General features: G+C 41.8%; 1 protein-coding gene across 6 annotated transcripts in view; it reads left to right on the top strand.

Moving 5' to 3' along the window:
* Positions 1 to 12,350, top strand: part of HIVEP2 (HIVEP zinc finger 2) — a 224,204-nt gene that overhangs the window by 182,703 nt on the left and 29,151 nt on the right. For 5 of the 6 annotated variants that reach the window (XM_053290196.1, XM_053290177.1, XM_053290145.1 and 2 more), the window contains one exon: positions 10,474 to 10,524. The gene's annotated coding sequence lies outside the window, so the exon portion shown is untranslated. Of the gene's footprint in view, positions 1 to 10,473; positions 10,525 to 12,107; positions 12,218 to 12,350 lie in introns of all 6 variants that reach the window. The other variant, XM_053290166.1, reaches the window with a different exon arrangement.

Here is a 12,350-nt window from a genome sequence, read left to right as displayed (position 1 = left end):
AGAACCTTGGTCAGTTTCTGAAGCAGTTCCATTTTCCACTGTTTAAAAGATTTCACCTGTCTGAGGTCTAAATACATGTGGGAAAGAGTTCCATATGGGCTAACAAGAGCTATTGTACTGGTATATCTATCTTCCGATTTAAATATAAATATCTATCTATCTAGAACTTTCATGAAGAGCTAGTGGAAAGTTGTGACTCCTGTACACAACTTGTATAGTTGTGAAAGTTACATTCCTACACGACATAATTCAGGAAATCATGTAGAATGCTAGCTACAAAGCCACAATCAAAAGAGACCTATAACCCCCCAAGTACTGGAAATACAAAGCAAACTATATATGATCTGGAAGGTAAATGCTCTCCCATATCAGGGAGGTCCAAGAAAGGTTTTCACTTTGTTTCTTATTTTTAATAACTTGGATTGATAAAAATAGAATTTCAGTTCCTGCTCTTGTTACAAGATTGCCTTTTGAAGTACATTTGCAAAATGTATGTAGCTTTTTTTTAAAGGTACATACTGTATATACATTTGGTGCTTTTAAAAAGTGTCATAATAACATGTAATTAAATTATAGCCCTTAGGATAGTCTTCAAGTTGCAGCTGTAATGTTGAGAGCATCTTATATGTACGTTGCAGCAATTGCTTGGAGAATCTTTGAATTAGTGCCAACTGACACCCAGCAGATCAGAAGTCAGTGTGGGGAGACTCTCCATATGATTGTGGAAGTCTGGTTGGGTAAGCTGTGCTGGTTATAACCACAGCATGGAGCACTTGCCACATGGAGAGTGTTTTAGCAAAACAAATTAGACCACTCATAGGCCCAGTTTGGACATTATGCAGGAACCATGGTTTAATCTTGGTTCTCTGCAATTTTCTGGAGTCTTGAGCTCTTGTGCACCCCCCTCTTTTTTTGCACATGAGAAGAGAAAGATTTCTCCTTTTATGATTTAGAACAAGCTGATATTCACTGTGCTCAAATCCAGCTTTTTCTTAAACTATGAGTACTACAGGCCAGGATTTGCTCCCTGTTGATGTTGTAATGAATCCCAGCTTGTTCTAAACCATAAAAGGAAGTAGAAACCTTCACCCCCTTGTGCATAAATCAATGGCTTGGGAATGTTGTGCAGAATCAGGATTAAACCATAGTTCCATGTGATGTCCAAATTGGGCTATAACATCATACCAAATCCTTAAAATATTGTGTCATGATTATCTAAATTCCTGCGTATTAGAAGACAGATGAGCCTCAACGAGTCGGTTGTTCAAAAGTATAGAAGCCACTACCAAAAAGACTCTGCTTCTCCCACTAGGTCCAGTCTGTCAGTCTGTGGACAAAGATTATCCACCAAGGCAACAAGTGACCTCAGTTTCAAAAGCAGGCCAGAACCAGATGGCTGTTGGTTGAAGAACTAAGTGTCATCCAGAAATGCCAGGATTTGGGGTTGCAAAGTTGACATTCCTTCAGTGTTTCCAGATTGAGACTTGAAAAATCTGGGGACAGCAGTATTTTCTTTAGCAGGTCACTGTTGCCTTTAGGAGAGATGGAAGCTTCCTTTCTGTAAGTGACAGCCAGATCATCTTTGTCATAAAATGGGTGTTTCTGTATCCAAACCTCTCCCTGGTGTTCCAGGTTGAGGCGGTGGCCAGAGGTGCTTTTTATCAGCTCTGGCTGATATGCCAGCTGTGTCCATTTCTTGAGATGACCGATCTCAAAGCAGTGGTACATATGCTGGTAACCTCTAGGCTGGATTACTGCAATGTGCTCTATGTGGGGCTGCCTTTGTACATAGTCTGGAAACTGCAGTTGGTCCAGAATGTGGCGGCCATGTTGGTCTCTGGGTCATCTAGGAGAGATGATATCACTCCTATGTTGAAAGAATTACACTGGCTGATGATATGTTTCCGGGCAAAGTACAAGGTGCTGGTTATTACCTATAAAGCCCTAAGCAGCTTAGGCCATGGTTTTTAAGAGAACGTCTTCTTCACCATGAGCCCCTACGCCTGTTAAAATCATCTAGAGAGGTTTGCCTGTAGTTGCTGCCAACTCGATTGGTGGCTACTCGGGAACAGGCCTTCTCTGATGCTGCCCCTAAACTTTAGAATGCACTCCCTGTTGAAACAAGAGCCTCCCCATCTCTGGCAACTTTTAAAAAGGCATGGAAGACACATTTATTCACCCAGGCTTTTACTTAGATGTATGGTTTAAATTTTTAATGCTGGCTTTAAATGATTTTAATGTTAACATTTTTAATGTTTAAATGATTTTAATTGCTTAATTGATTTAGTTTTGATTTTAACTGTTAATTGATTTTAATTGTTCATATTTGTTGTAAACCGCCTTGAGCCATTCGTGGAGGGAAGGTATAGAAAACAAACAAACAAACAAATAAATATTTTCAGTTTCACTGTGAACCTTAAAGAACTAGTACATGGGTCCATGATACATATGGTTGTTGGTCTAGCTCCCAGCCTTCTGGTAATTAATTAACTGAAACCAATTCAAGGTGTGGGGGAACGGTCAGTGGCTGATACTTAAGGACAAAATTGTTAAGCATATAGAAGAAAAGGTCTTGTTGAAGGAGAACCAGCATGTCTTCTGCAAAGGAAAGCCTTGCCTCACTAACCTTTTGGAGCTCTTTGAGAGTGTCAAAAGGCATGTGGATAAAAGTGATCCAGTTGATATAGTATACTTGGACTTTGAAAAAGCTTTTGATAAAGTTCCCCAGCAAAGGCTCTTGAGTAAACCTAGCAGTAATGGAATAAGGGGACAGGTTCATGTGTGGATTGGTAACTGGTTGAAGGACAGGAAAACAAGAGTAGGAATAAATGGACAGTTTTCACAATGGAGGTAGGTAGGAAGTGGGTTCCCCCAGGGATCAGTACTGGGACGAGTGCTCATAAACGATCTAGAAGTTGGGGTGACCAGTGAAGTGGCCAAATTTGCAGGTGACACTAAATTATTTAGGGTAGTGAAATCCACAACAGATTGTGAGGAGCTCCAAAAAGATCTCTCCAAACTGGCTGAGTGGGTGACAAAATGGCAAATGCGGTTCAGTGTAAGCCAAGTGTAAAGTGATGCACACTGGGGCAACCCCCCCCCCCAACTTCACATATATGCTTATGGGATCTGAGCTGTCGGTGACTGACCAGGAGAGAGATCTTGGGGTTGTGGTGGACAGCCCATTGAAAGTGTCATCTCAGTGCGTGGCAGCTGTGCAAAAGGCGAATTCCATGCTAGGAATCATTAGGAAGGGGTTTGAAAACAAAAATGCTAATATAATGCCCTTATACAAATCTGTGGCCACATCTAGAGTATTGTGTACAGCTTTGGTCACCGTATCTTAAGGATATTGTAGAACTGGGAAAGGTAAAGAAGAAGGCAACCAAAATGATTAGGGGCCTGGAGCCACCTTCCTTATGAGGCTAGACTACAGCATCTGGGGCTCTTTACCTTGGAAAAGAGGCGACTAAGGGGAGACATGATTGAAGTGTATTAAATTATGCATGAAGTGGAGAGGGTAGACAGAGAGAAATCCCTGCCCCCCACAACACTAGAATCAGGGGTCACCAACAGAGGCCCAGAGACCCTTTGAAACTGAAGGTTGGGAAATATAGGACCGACAAGAGGATGTACTTTTTCACACAGCACATAATTAATCTGTGGAATTCTTTGCCATGGGATGTGGTGATGGCCACCAGCTTGGATGGCTTTAAGAGGGGTTTGGATAACTTTATGGAGGAGAGGTCTATCATCAGCTACTAGTTGGAGGGCTAAAGGCCACCTCCAGTCTCAAAGGCAGGATGCCTCTGAGTACCAGTTGCAGGGGAGCAACAGCAGGAGGGAGTAGGACCTGTGGACTCCCCAGAGGCATCTGGTGAGCCACTGTGTGAAACAGGATGCTGGACTAGATGGGTCTTGTTCGTGATCCAGCAGTGCTGTTCGTATGTTCTTATGATACTTCTATCTGAACTCTGTTCCAACACACTGGGATACACCTCATAGTCACTATAAAGTCCTGAACTGCACACCTGACAAAGTCTGGTTTCAGTGTCTCATAACAACTAGGCAGCCTAATCCAGGATTAAAATATCAACTATGGTTGTTTTAATGCCAGGTCTTTGGCCAGTACTAAGCATTAGTCCATTACAACAAACTCAACATGTTCACGTAGTTTTTAAGAACTCCTGTGCCCCAATGCTATACTGTTTCTTTCCCCACTGCATCTCAATGTAAATTTGAAATTCCCTGTTTGAAATCTAAAGTATTTTGAGTGTGAAGATGTGTCATGTTCTTAGTCTGCATTCCTTGCTATGGTAGATGGGTTCTTCTCTCTCTTAGCTGTCCATTACAAAACACTCCCCTTTATACATCTCCCCATCACTACTTACATTCTAGGATGAAGATAAACTTTTTAACATGGGAATTCTTTTTCCAAGCTGGGCGTATGTTAAAACTTAGGATTCAAATACATACTCTAGATGCTTACAAATTTTAATTTGTTCTAATACAATTTTAATATATTTGTTCCCACAATAATTAGTACAGTATTTCCTACAAAGGCAGGTGCTTGGGGACCTTAAGTGTGTTTTCAATAGTGTGTAAAAAACAGTGAAAAGCATGTCAGAGACTGTTCCTCACCACCACGTGCTTGCAAATGTTTACATTTATAAAATCTTCTGTATGAAGAAATGTATATAGTCACCCAGAGCTACCCCATCAAATAGAGTGAAAAGAAGTAGGCACCCATTATTTTAATAACTGTTTGGAAATACAATTCTAAATGCAATTCTTCAGTAAAAAATTTTGTTCAGTTTGTTTTGTTGAAGCAAAATGTACAATATATGGGGCTAAGAAGCATCAGTGAAAGCTGGTGGCCCTTTGGAAGTTCTCAATTCCTTAGAAAGACCTGGCCTTTATTTACTCACTGGACAACCTTTGCAAATGAAAATAATCATATCCTTTGCTTGATTTGTTGATTGTAAGTGACCTTGTTTTGTGCAATCTCAATCTGAAATGGCAGAAGTCTTTCCTAAAGCTACTACTGTTCTTTTTCTTCTTATAATCTGCTTTTTAATCTGGAATAGTAACAGTGTAATGAAAACCATCTGGAGTATACAGACCACTGGGTATTCATCTCTTAAGGGGTAAGAGAGTTGTACAAGGTCTCTGGTGGAGAGACAAAGCTTTTCATAGTATATACAAGAGCACCACCATTCACTTAAAAAGGCATCCTTTTTACCTGTTGGGGGGCTGGCCTTTCCATTAAAGGGAATGAGGGTGTCTGTAAGGCAGCATCAGCAAGCATTGGAGCACTTGTCTAGAACAGGCTCATAACTGAAGTTGTCCATAGTGCATATGCAACATATGTGTCATAATTAAGTAGGCAATGACAATAACACAAATCTTGGTCTTTATTCTCTCCTCCTCAAAAAAAAAAAAGTATCTACATGTGTTTGCGTGTGTGTGTGTGTGTGTGTGTGTGAGAGAGAGAGAGAGAGAGAGAGAGAGAGAGATTATTTGCATAGGAAACTAGAGAAAGGGAATACTGAGGATGTTTGTTTTATTTTCACAGAGCAGTTATTCTGCAGCAAAGACACGGGGATGGGGAGGGGAAAAGGCCATCTTAATTTCTTGTCCCTGGTCCCAATCCAACTTGCTATGTCCCTGGACCAGACCTTTTAAAATTGTTATAAATGGTTTGGAGTTCGGGGTGAGCAGTGAGGTGGCCAGTTTTATGGATGACACCAAATGATTCAAGGTGATGAAAACTAAAATGGATTGCAAAGAGCTCCAACTGCATTTCAGTAAAATAAGAGTAAAATGATGTACATTGGAGCAAAAAAATCACAACTTTGCATATAAACTGATGAAGTCTGATCCAAACCAGTTGAGAGAGACAGGGTTGTTGTGGAAAGCTCATGAAAACATAAACTCACTGTGCAGCAGCTGTGGGGGAAAAGGCAACAACTCTATGCTAGGGATCATTAGGAAAGGGACCAAAAATAAAACTGCTAATTAGCATGTGTGAGCTTCCTTCAAATTGCCTCAGATAGATTTGGAAATGAACCAAGTTGTTTCTCCTCAAACTTGATTCATCATTTGGGATCATCTGAGTCTCAAAAAAGAAAAGGAAAGAGAAAAAAGGCAGGCCTGCAAATTGGGAGAAGAGCAAAGACAACACCACATTGAGGACCCTCTGAACCTGAGGGTTCCACATGGGGGAGTTGGCTTTGCTCCCCTCCACCTCCTTTTTCTAGAGTGCAGCCCTTCAGAAGACCCTGTTCAATTGAATTACAGAGCTTCATTATATTAAAGAAGGAGAGGGAACCAGCAATTGGTCCCATTTTAATTGAGGCTGAGAATAATTTGGGGGCTTTTAAAGTTCACCTCTCCTTACAGGCAGACTTTAATGAGTTCCTGGATTCCCACCCCCCCACAGCCTGGCTTGAAAGAGTGTTGCCGGCACCCCTAGCAATATCATAATGCCCTTAGGCAAGTCTATATGGTGGGACCACATTTGGAATACTATGTACGGTTCTGGTTACTACATCTTGGAGTATATTGTAGAGCTGGGAAAGGTGCAAAAAGGAACAGTCAAAATGATTAGAGATCTGGACCCAAAGCTTACAGGAAAGGCTAACATGTTTGGGCATTTTAGTTCAGAAAACAGGCATCTAGATGGACATGATAGAACCTTTTAAAATTATTCATAATATGGAAACAGTGGAGGGGGGTGGATTTTCTGCGCCTGCCATAAGATGAATTGTGGGCCATCAAATGATTGGCAGGAAATTTCTCTGTCCCCAAAAGAAGTACTTTTTCTTTTCCACAGTGCATAATTAATCAATGGAATTCACTGCCACAGAATGTAGTGAAGGTCAGTAATCTGGATGGCTATAAAACTTGCTTAACTAAATGGAAGATGCCTCTCAGTGGTTAATAGTGTAATAGGTTCAGTGGCAGTATACCTCTGAATGCCAGTTGCAGGGAAGCAACAGTGGAAGAGGGCTATTTGCCTACATGTCCTGCTTCTGGACTTCCCAGAGGCATCTGACTGGCCACTGTTTTGTATCTTCTTCCTTTGTAAACACAAAGCGCCTTATGTTAGTTTACTTGATAGTTTTATTTAAAAAATGACACTACTTTACTCCTCTTCTCCCCCCTGCTTCTCAATCCTTCTCCCTACCCCACTCCCACTCTCTACTGGATCCCTACAGGGACAAACTTGTAAATAACAAAACTGATTATCAGATAGAATACAACACAGTGCAACACCCAGGATGCTGGACTAGATGGACCTTTGGTTTGATCCAGCAGGGTCCTCCTTATGCTCTGTGTGTGTGTGCATCTATCTCTGGACTGACACTACCGCAGCCTGTGTGAGGTAGTTTGCAGTATACTAGGGATTCTTTATGTAGGCAGAGCCTCTTACAAAGGAGTAGTTCCATGCTGACCAAACCTTGCTTGACGGTTTTGAAGTGTGACTACAGAACCTGGAGGCTACTTGCTGCTTTTGGCCTTTTCCTCACAATGGCTTATAGTGATATTTTATAAAAAGAAAATGTTATTTCCCTCATTTATGTCACTGCTGAATTATTTTATCCTTAACCATCTGCCTTTCTTCAGAGTCAGTTTTTACATCTCATATGCAGCTGTGCCTTTTTATTTATTTGATTCTTGGCTGGTGCGATAATTCATTATTTTATTAATGAAATATTTTGTTCCTCACAATGCAGAGCATTTGTAAGTCGATATCTCATTTTATATGAAGTGATGTATTCAGAAATGTTACAAGTTGTGTTCTTCATTATGGACTGAAACTCTTGTATTGTTTTATGAAGAAAACACTCAAGTATTAAATAGTTCCTTACATTTAACAGATTGCTTATAAATAAATGAGGTTGCTCTCACAATCGGGCAACAGGAGGCGGGTAGTGGAGAAGGCTGCGGAAGCCTGCCTTCCCTATAGACGATCTCTGAAGACTGGGTATGTGGATTGCGTGCCCGGGCAGTCTGCCACTGCCCCGGGGAGCATGGAGGCAGGGATGCATCATCCCAGCCCCCAGAAATCCCACAATGCACTGTGCTTGCATGCACGGTGCATTGTGGGAATCCCCCCAGTGACAGGCAGGTGCCCGTCAGTGCTTCAGCGCTGGCTGGAAGCAGCTGGTACTGGCACACGATCAGGGAAACGTGCTTGCTCCATTAACCTCATTTACGAGGCAGGCTCACTGCTGAAGTGCTGCTGGGAGCGGCATGCCTCCCGGAGCTTCTTATGGGCAGCCGAGCCCAGGTTTGGCTGCCCATGAGAACAGCCTCCATGTGTTATAACTAGAATTTCAAGCCAATTCAAATCCAGCTCATTCTGAAATAGTATCATCAGGTGTGGCCTAAGATAATAGGTTTCAATTTTCTACCTTACTGATTGCCAAAGCAACTGTTCTCACTCTGCCTGCCTTGTATTTTGAAAGCTGTATCCTCTAACTAAGCAGTCTGATATATACAATCTCTTGCAAGTTGTTTGCACTGTTGCACAAGGAATTGATAATACAGGGGAAAGGAAGGACTGCCCTCCAGTAGCTTCATTAGGAACTGCTGTTATACTTTATATTTGGACAGCACTTTGACATAAATAATTATGTGTGCTGCCCAGTAGTGGTATCATATGCATTGGAAATAGCATATGCATTGGCATCATATGCATGCAACTGTGGCTCTTTTGCTCTTAACCCTCCAAAAGGAGTGCGTCAAACTCAGAGAGGTTTTTCAGTGGACCGAACTTAAACCAAATGTAAAATCTCTTGATTGCCTTAAATCTAAATCAAAACTGAACCCCTGAACACAAAAAACTGTAGCTGGTTCAAAACCTACTCATTAATTAGACACTGAAGAAGCTTTTCTGAGGGTGGTAAGGACTCCTTTTGCTCCAGATATATTTGGGCAACTGTTTTCCCCAGTGGGCCATCTGAAAAGAAGCGGAGCAGCAGCAGGAGAGATTGGTGGGTAATGCCTAGGCCTTGTAGTTTTCCTGATGTTTAAGTAGAGGCTTGCCCATCCAGGGACTGTTGTCCAGCAAGAAGGCCTCAGTTAAGGACTCTTATACTGAGCCTGGAAGCTTCTTGGGTTTCCAAAAAATGAACAGCTGATTAAAAAAAAAATCGCAGGTGAAATAGTTTTCATGATATTAATTGTATAGAGTTGCATTGCATGCAAAAGAGTTCTATATTATTCTATATGAAATGTTTCTGAAACAGTTTAGAACCACCTTTTAACAGTAATGTCAGAACTGGAACTGGAGAATTGAAAAACGGTGATGAACTAGACACAAACCAAAAGGTTTTATGGTTCAACTCCCTGAAAACCCCTTACATAGTTAAAATAAAGACAGTGTTCCAAGCTACCAAGTAGTTTTTTGGCTGACCAAGATACATCTTGGAGTGGCCACTGTTGTTGTCTTTTCTCATCCCTAAGAGAGCCCTAATTTAAGGCCAGGAGAACTGCTGCTACAGCACAACCTATGGTTGCTGTACCCAATGTAAGAGAAATGGTCAAAAATTGTGCATTGATGATGACACTGGGTCCCCACATTCTTATTTACTTGGCAGTGTAGGTAAGACCAATATTACGAATCACCAATTGCAGCGTCCAAAAAATGTTCCTGGGATAGAACTTGGAAAAGCACTATTGGATCCTCTAGGAGAGGGATTCTCAACAGTGGGTCCACAGATGTTATTGGACTTCAACTCCCATAATCCCCAACCAAAGGCCACTGGGTTTGGGCATTATGGAAGTCCAATAACATCTGGGGACCCAACGTTGAGAATCCCTGCTCTAGGACTGGAATATTGATATTCTTCAGAACAAAACTCTGTAGTGTGGAGTTTTTTTAATTTTTGGCAGAATTTCTTGCAGTAAGCTCTTTACTCAATGAGGATTAAAATACACTGAGCCCTTTCTCACTACCCATTTTGCGAGGAGGAAACCCAAAAGTGCTTACCTCCCCACAGATGATCGTTCCGCTATCCCTGGGTGGGTGGATTGCCTACCCAGATGAGCACTGGCTGCTGCCAGCAGCTCAGAGGGTTGGGGTGCTGAGACATGCCACCCAGACTCCTGGAGCTCTGATAATACACCACACAAGTGTGGGGTGCATTATGGGGATCCCTCTCCCCTCCCCTCCCCTCCCTAAGTGGCTGACAAATGATCAAGAAAATGGGGTTAGGAGATCGCTCACTCTCTTAACCCGATTTTCAAGGGTGGCTCCATAGGCAGGTTTGCCACCATGGTGCCACCAGGACTGGGCCCAATACTGGCAGTTCACATGTGTGTGAAAACCGGGCTGGGCTCCCTTAGCCCTGTTTTGCATGTGTGTGTGAATAGCCTCACTGTAGTAAAAATATTTCCCTGTGCAAAGTTCCTTAACTATTTCATTGTTTTCATAATTGCTTTTGTTTTTGTTTTTCCCTCCAGGTCCAGGAAACTTCAAGATTATCATGCATAGTAGAAGTCAAGAAGATGCAGGTAACTTGAATAAAGAGAACAAAACAATAAAGAAATCCTTTGTTCTGGTGGCATAGAAGCAAGGTCTTTGAAATTAAATGTGGAACCAGTTCTAAATTGTACAAACCATGTCCCTGATATGTTGTTTCTGCATAAAATACCCAATAGAAATATGCTGTCCTTAACCATATCCAGTGTTTCCTGGTTAAATACCAGTGTCCCAGTCCAGCATTTGCCTTAGGCATATGGCAGGAGTTTAGCAAATGTGGAACAGTTGTTCTGTGCACATTGGCTCTCTTGATGGCTGGAGAGAAAACTGAATCAAGCAGTTCATTCTCCACACATAGATTGACATCGGATGCTGCTGCATGTTAAAGGCCAAACTAGAAATGTATGGGCTGATCTCCTGACATTTTTATTTGTATGGTGCTGCCAGGGAGTGGGGGAAGGCTCTGAATTGGACTGAGCTACTGAGGGGCGAATAGCAGCTTGTAGATGGTTTAAATAGGGAAAGTTGTGGGAAGGGGATGGATTGAATACTCCCTTCTCCTGCTCCATTACTCCAGTCTAATTCAGAGTCCCCTGTAGCTGCTCTAAAGTAAAAATTAAAAATGCCATAATCTCCCACAGCATGTGTACTTTGGCCCAAAACAATGTAAACACTTGAGTATGAATGTAAATCCACAGGAACCAGATGCACATACATAATCAGATGCATTCTGAATATATGTTAGTTCCTGTTACCCCGACACATTTCCAAAGTGCAACTAAAGGTAACAACTCTAGTATGTGGCATTTTAAAGACTGCTTTAAATGGCCCATGAGCCTTTTTGTTGGCATGGACTTGCACATAGATGGTAGTAAGCAACTTTGCAAAGCGGACAGTATAGTAAAGGGGTGTTGATGCAAATCTCTGCTCAGTGATGAAGCTCACGAGGTGGCCTTGGGCAAGCAGCTATCTCAGTCTAACTTCCCAGGCTGGTGGCGAGGATAAAATGAGATCTCTTCATGTATGCCACCCTGAGTGCCTTCAATGAAAAACTGCATACAGATATTTGTTATTAAAAAATGAATTAGAATGTTTATATATGCTTCAACGAAAAGTTCTCAAAGTGGTTTACAGGTATACCTCATTATCCGCAGGGATTCCTCTGCTGCAGTTTACCGCAGATAACGAAACTGTGGATATTGACGTATTGAGTCAATGGGACTGGCGGGGTGGTGGTGGTTAGGTTCCTGGAGGTACGGAAAATGGGCAAAAATAGCAAAAAGGCCCTGGAAATTGATAAATAAGTGCTCCACGGGTCTCCATGTGCCCAGCAATGCCCCCCCCCCAAGTACAAATGGGGAAAAATTATAGGGTTTTCTGGTTGGTTTGTTTTTTATACAAATGAGCCACAAAATGGCTCTTCTTCCTAATCTGGCATCTGAAAATGATCTCTGAGGTCATTTTCGGCAATCCTGAACTTGTGGATATGTAGAATTAACCCTTTTTTGACCCCCTTTCCCCCATATATGCCAGTGTTGGGTGTCAATTCCCTAACTGTGAATATGCAAAACCACGGATATTGGATTTGTTTAAAATGAGGTTTGCTTGTACATAGAACCAAGAATAAGTTGATCCCCTGATCCAAAAGGACTAGCAGTCTAAATAGAAACACAAGGGAGATATCGGCCGCCAGCCACTGGAGAGATGGATGCTGCAGTTAGATAGGTACAATTTATTTCCCCTTGCTAAATGTAAGAAAATTATTTTAAAAGATGCCTCTTTGCCCAGTTAGAAGGGGTTAGCCAAGTGTTTGAAACAAACCAGGTACTGTACAAAGATTAATGTGATGGATCAATAA

This window comes from Hemicordylus capensis, chromosome 1, assembly GCF_027244095.1.
Source record: "Hemicordylus capensis ecotype Gifberg chromosome 1, rHemCap1.1.pri, whole genome shotgun sequence".
NCBI lineage: Eukaryota > Metazoa > Chordata > Lepidosauria > Squamata > Cordylidae > Hemicordylus > Hemicordylus capensis.
This window is presented reverse-complemented; position numbering and strand designations above follow the sequence as displayed.